The 6,000-nt window shown below is 53.8% G+C and overlaps 1 non-coding gene across 1 annotated transcript; it reads left to right on the forward strand.

The window, feature by feature from the left end:
* The first annotated feature begins 5,358 nt into the window (after positions 1 to 5,358).
* On the forward strand, positions 5,359 to 5,430 carry TRNAM-CAU (transfer RNA methionine (anticodon CAU)). Its single transcript has one exon. It is a non-coding gene; the product is annotated as a tRNA-Met (tRNA).
* Positions 5,431 to 6,000: the final 570 nt, after the last annotated feature.

The raw sequence follows: 6,000 nt of genomic DNA on the forward strand, positions 1-6,000 counted from the left end.
TTGAGACCCCCCCAGTGACGGTATTGGGCATGCGCACTACCGCCGGGTGGTAGGTGTGGTTAAGCAGAACAGCTCTTGGAATATGCTAAGCGATTCTTAGAAGAAAAATGAATATACAACGAGGCAACCCAAGAAAAGAGCAGAAACGACCGACATTGGACGGAACATTCTCCCACTGGACTTGAAGACCAATCGGGCTGTCGGGACACCGCAGATCCGTGGTGGTAGCTATTGCAACTAACTCTTTCTTTCTTTTCTTTCTTTCTCTCTCTCTCTCTCTCTTTCCTTTGCGTTTGCAAACCTGTCGTTAGGCAAATAAAGTTACTTGGTGCTTGACCCTGTTTTGAGTCTTAATTCTGTTCCCGAGAATACGAGCAAAACCTCGCCCCGGTCTCTGACCGGCGTGCGACAGCGAGAAACAACATATTGCACTGGGAGTGCTGACCCAGAAGATGGGGAGCTGGAAACGACCGGTTGGATATTTCTGCAAACGACTGGACTTTGTAAGTAAGGGCTGGCCTGCTTGTCTGAGAGCTGTTGCAGCCACTGTGATGATAATACAGGAGGCTCGAAAATTGACTTTGGGAAGAATGATGGTGGTATATGTGCCACATATGGTGATATCAGTGTTGGAGCAAAAGGGGGGCCATTGGCTATCCCCGAGCAGAATGATGAAGTACCAGGTAATTTTAATGGAACAAGATGATGTGATTTTGAAAACCACTAACTTAATTAATCCTGCAGTTTTTCTGAGTTGTGTACAGGAAGGAGGACAACTGGAACATGATTGCCTGACTACCATTGAATACGTATACTCCAGTCGAGAGGATTTGAAAGATGTACCTATAGACAATCTGGGCTGGGAATTGTACCCAGCTGGCAGCGGCTTCATCAAAAATGGAATCCGTTACGCAGGATATGCCTAACAGTATTACTCTTTTAGTAATACTGTTTTAGTAACAGATATCAGTAACAACTGAAAAATCAGTTTCCCTTTCATGGCAGTTACTGGAAACCCCTTCCAGGCAGAAGGGCTGGAAAGAGGAGGGAAAGTCTGTCCCAGCACAGCTTTCACTGTAAATCCCAGAGGGAGCCTTCACTCCTAATCCTGGTATTGACTTCAAGTCCATCTCCAGACCTCACCCCATAACCCTAGGATCTGCTCACCAGTGCAGGCCCCCTCACTACATTCTCCTGGTGGCCCACTTGTGGAGTGCAAGGTACAGCTGGAGCTGAACTTGGCTAGGGACATGAAAAATAACAAGAAGGGTTTCTTCAGGTACATAAGACAACAAAGGAAGATGAAAGAAACTGTACACCTCCCATGATGAGCAGAATGGGAGACCTGGCTACAACCGACATGGAGAAGGCTGAGGTACTCAACAACTTTTTTGCCTCGGTCTTCACCAGCAAGTGTTCTAGCCATGCCACCCAATTCACAGATCCAAAGGCAGGGACTGGGAGAATGAAGTACCACCCATCGTACGAGAAGATCAGGTTTGAGACCACCTAAGGATGTGCACAAGTCCACAGGACCCGGTGAGATGCATCCGAGGGTCCTGAAGCAACTAGCAGATGAAGTTGCTAAGCCACTCTCCATCAAATTTGAAAAGTCGCGGCAGACTGGTGAAGTCCCCAGTGACTGGAAAAGGGGAAACATTTTTAAAAGGGGAAAAAAGGAAGACCTGTGGATTGGCAGGCGAGTCACTCTCACCCCTGTGCCCAGCAAGACCATGGAGCAGCTCCTCCTGGAAACTACGCTAAGGCACATGGAAAAGAGAGAGGTGATTGACGGCAGCCAACATGGCTTCACTAAGGGTAAATCATGCCTGACAAACTTAGTGTCCCTCTACGATGAGGTTACAACATTGGTAGATAAGGGAAGAGCGACTGACGTCATCTCCTTGTGCAAAGCGTTTGGTACTGTCCTGCACAACATCCTTGTCTCTAAAATGGAGAGACATGGATTTGGCAGGTGGACCACTTGGTGGATAAGGATTGGCTGGATGGTCACACTCAAAGAGCTGCGGTCAACAGATGGATGTCCTGGTGGAGACCAGTGACGAGTGGTGTCCCTCACAGGTCTGTACTGGGACCAGTATTATTTAACATCTGTGCCCAGGACATGGACAGTTGGACTGAGCACACGCTCAGCAAGATTGTGGATGACACCAAGCTGGGTGATGTGGTCGATACTCTAGAGAGAAGGAATGACATTCAGAGGGACCTTGACAGGCTAGAGACATGGGCCCATGCAAACCTCAAGAAGTTCAAAAGGGCCAAGTGCAAGGTCCTGCAGCTGGGCTGGGGCAATCCCAAACATGGATACAGGCTGGGCAATGAGTGGATTGAGGGCAGCCCTGTGGAGAAGGACTTGGGGCTATTGGTGGATGAATATGAGCCAGCAATGCACACTTGCAGCCCAGAAAAGCATTTGTATCCTGGGCTGCATCAAAAGCAATGTGGCTAGCAGGTCGAGGGAGGTGATTTTCCCCCCCTACTCCACAGTACCTGGAGCACTGTGTTCAGCTCTACGGCCCAAAGCATTAGAAAGACATGGACCTGCTCGAGCGGTTCCAGAGGAAGGCCACAAAGGTGATCGGGGGGCTGGAGCACGTCTCCTATGAGGAGAGTCTGAGAGCATTGGGGTTGATTAGCCTAGAGAAGAGAAGGCTCCTGAGAGACCTTCAGGAAAGGTGGGAGGGACTCTTGGTCAGGGAGTGCAGTGATAGGACGAGGTGTGATGGTTTAAAGTGGAAGAGGGTAGATTTAGATTAGGTATTAGGAAGAAATTATTTCCTGTGAGGCTGGTGAGACACTGGAACAGGTCATCCAGAGAAGTTGTGGATGCCCCATCCCTGAAGTGTTCAAGGCCAGGTTGGAGCGCCTGATCTAGTGGAACATAATCTAGTGGAAGGTATCCCTGCCCATGGCAGGTGGAGTTCCAACAACATGATCTTTAAGTTCCATTCCACATAAAACGACTCTATGATTCATTCTATGACTCTAGGTGGTATGAAGTGGGAGCAAAACATTTCAGGTGAAAGAGGCAAGGGCTTAATCACCAGAGAGGCCTCAGCAAGCTGCAACTACTAGGTGTTGAGGTGCTTCATGAGCAAGGAATGTTTGTGGCCCCCCCAGGGCTCTGCGACACAGCATAAAAGCCTGCGCTGCTCCAGGCTCTGCATCCTCCTCTCTTGCCTCCCTTTCCTCGAGGAGCAAGGTAAGCCTGAGTCCGCTCCATCTCTCTCTGTGAGCTGAACTGCTGTCTTGGTGGCTACTGAGGCTGATACTTGGGCTGCTTCAGCTTTGCCCTGCCATACAACTGTTGAAGGGCTGCAATCTCTTTGCCTTTTGGGGGAGGTGGCTGGGGAGAGCTGGGAAGAGGAGGGCTCTTTCAAGCAGAAGGGGATCCATGGGGCTCAGCTGCAGGGAGGTCTGCCCACCAGAACGTGCACCTCTAGGAGGCCGTCTCTAACCAAATGGCCAAGGGCGTCCAGTGCCATCTTCAAAGCAACAATGGAGATGGGGTATGATCAGTCTTTCCACAGGCACTTTAAAGCCACTGCGCTGGGGCCTATTCCAAAAGTGGGTCAGCCTTCCTGTGCCGTGCAACTCGGAGGGCACAATGAGGGCCACGGCAAATGTCGGCACACTGGGTGTTTTGAAAACAAAGAGTCTCCATGGAGAGAGCTGAGGAAAAAAAAGACAGACAGACTGATATTGAGGTTTGTGCTCCCTGCCTGCTCTGTGTTTCAGCTTTGCCTCCCTCGCCGAGAGATGTCTTGCTTCAGACCCTGTCTCCCAACGCCCTGCGGCGCCTCCGGCCCAACCCCACTTGCAAGCAGCTGCAGTGAGCCCTGTGTCGCCCGCTGCGCTGACTCAACGGTGGCCATCCAGGCCTCCCCGGTGGTGGTGACCCTGCCGGGCCCCATCCTCACCTCTTTCCCTCAGAGCACAGCCGTGGGATCCTCGCTGTCAGCTGCTGTTGGGAGCTCCCTCAGCGCCGGGGGGGTTCCCATCTCTTCTGGGGGCTCCCTCGGCCTGGGGGGGTCAGGGCTGTGTCTGCCTCCCACCCGCTGCCGTCTGAACTGCTGAAGCCAGCAGACCATCCCCTTTGGAGCACCAAGGAAGACAGGGATCCTGCAGCAGCAGGAGCGTAGCCACGGCTTGCAGGTGGGCTGAGTGTCCTCATCCCACCGCGCAGAAGGGACCTGTGCCTGCTGCTCCTCGCTGCACTGCAGGCCTCGCCGTGTCTCCTCTGGCTCTGCTTTGCTCTGAGCTCCTCGGGAAAGGGCTCATTCTCTTCTGCTTTGCTGAACCTCCTGCTGACGGAGGGAGCGTGCCGGAGTTAGGGCCTGCTCTTGGTGGGCTGGCATTGCCACCGGCTGGATCGAAATGGGGAAAGGCAAGCGCTTTGCCTGGAGCTTGTCCTTGGGCTATGGGCCATTCTCTGTGCCTCCCTGAACCCAGCAGATGTGTTTCTCGGTCTCTGTTCCGTGCCACTGCATTTCCTCCTTCTCATTAAAGACTTTGTGCAGCACAGCTGGAGTCTCGTGGTCGTTTGTTCTCCTCCCCGCTCAGTTCGCCAACATAGCTGCAAGGTTGTCGTGGGTTAAGCCCAGCTGGCAACTAAGCACCACACGGCTGCTTGCTGTCCAAAGAACCCATGGCATGTGGGAGAGCTGCCTTGATATAATGGTAGAATTCACCTAAGTCTGGAGCAGTCTGGAGCAGCCTCAGGAGAGAAAAACCTCATTCTCACTGAGGGAAGGGCTCCTTTGGGGCAGAAGGGGACAGCATGTCTTTCAAAAGAGGACCAGGGTCTGAAGTCAGCCTGGACTGTGCCAGCAGAGGAAGGCAGTCCAGCTTGTGCAACCCATAACAAGCTTCCTTGGGTCCTCCTGCCAGCTCTTCCCTCTGATGAACCTCATCCCCTGCCCTCTCTTTTGGTCGCCCCCTTTGGCAAGGTCAGGAGCTTGGCTAGGACCGCAACCAAGAGTAAGGATATGTGGTTAACGGCTGCTTAGTATGAGGTACAAGGTGAGAACAGGACAGGCAATAACTCTGTCCTGCAAAGCAACAAGGTTGCCCCCTCGCTCCGGGGTTTCCTCCAGTGCCTGCAGAGCCAGCTTGGGTGGCCAAGAAGAAAGTCCCCGTGCAGGGTTTTGGGGAGAGCAGCAAGGCAAGGCCTTTGAGCTACCCACTCCAGGCCCAAAGGAGGTGAACTTTCCAGAGAGCCCATTTCCTGGCCTGCGTGAGGGCACAGGACAGAGGAAGGGAAGGAGGCATGAGGGCCGGCAGTGCCAGGGAGCATCAGGCAGGGCCGTGGGAGGTGCCAGCAGAGGTGCTGGGGGGAGCAGAGTGGCGCAGCGGAAGCGTGCTGGGCCCATAACCCAGAGGTCGATGGATCGAAACCATCCTCTGCTAACTGGCCCTTTTTTTCCCTCCTCCTGACAGCTGCTGCCTCTCCCAGCAACTTTTAACCTGCACTGCTCTAGCTCTCTGGGCACCCATGGCCACGGCCCTCCTGTTCCCTCAGCCCCTCCTCTCTGCCACTGCCACCTTCTTTCTCCTTTGCCTTCTTAGGAGCCAGCACTCCCATAGTGCCCCTCGCCAAGGCAGACGGGTGGCTGTGGAGCAGCAGGCAGAGCTCCCCCCACAAGGAAGTGGGTGGCTTGGGGACACAGGCGTTTCTCCCTTCCCATCCGGCAGCTCAATCCCAACTTCCCAGCCGCAAGCAGGGACCTCCAGGAATCTGCAGGTGGGGAGGAGGAGGACAAGGCTGCTGCTACTTTGGCAAACACCAATGCAATCAGCTTGACCATCTGGGGGGGTTCTCCATCCTAGTCTGTTTGCTGCCGTGCTCACTCGCAGCTCCAGCCAGGAGCAGGGCTGAGTAGGTATTCCCCGTGGGCACTGTATTGGCCATACGTGGCTAGGTGTTGGCAGTGGTGGGGAGAGGGGCTGCTGCAGGGTGGCCTCTGTGGGGAAGAGCTA

This window comes from Buteo buteo, chromosome 13 (assembly GCF_964188355.1).
Source record: "Buteo buteo chromosome 13, bButBut1.hap1.1, whole genome shotgun sequence".
In the NCBI taxonomy this organism is placed as follows: Eukaryota; Metazoa; Chordata; class Aves; order Accipitriformes; family Accipitridae; genus Buteo; species Buteo buteo.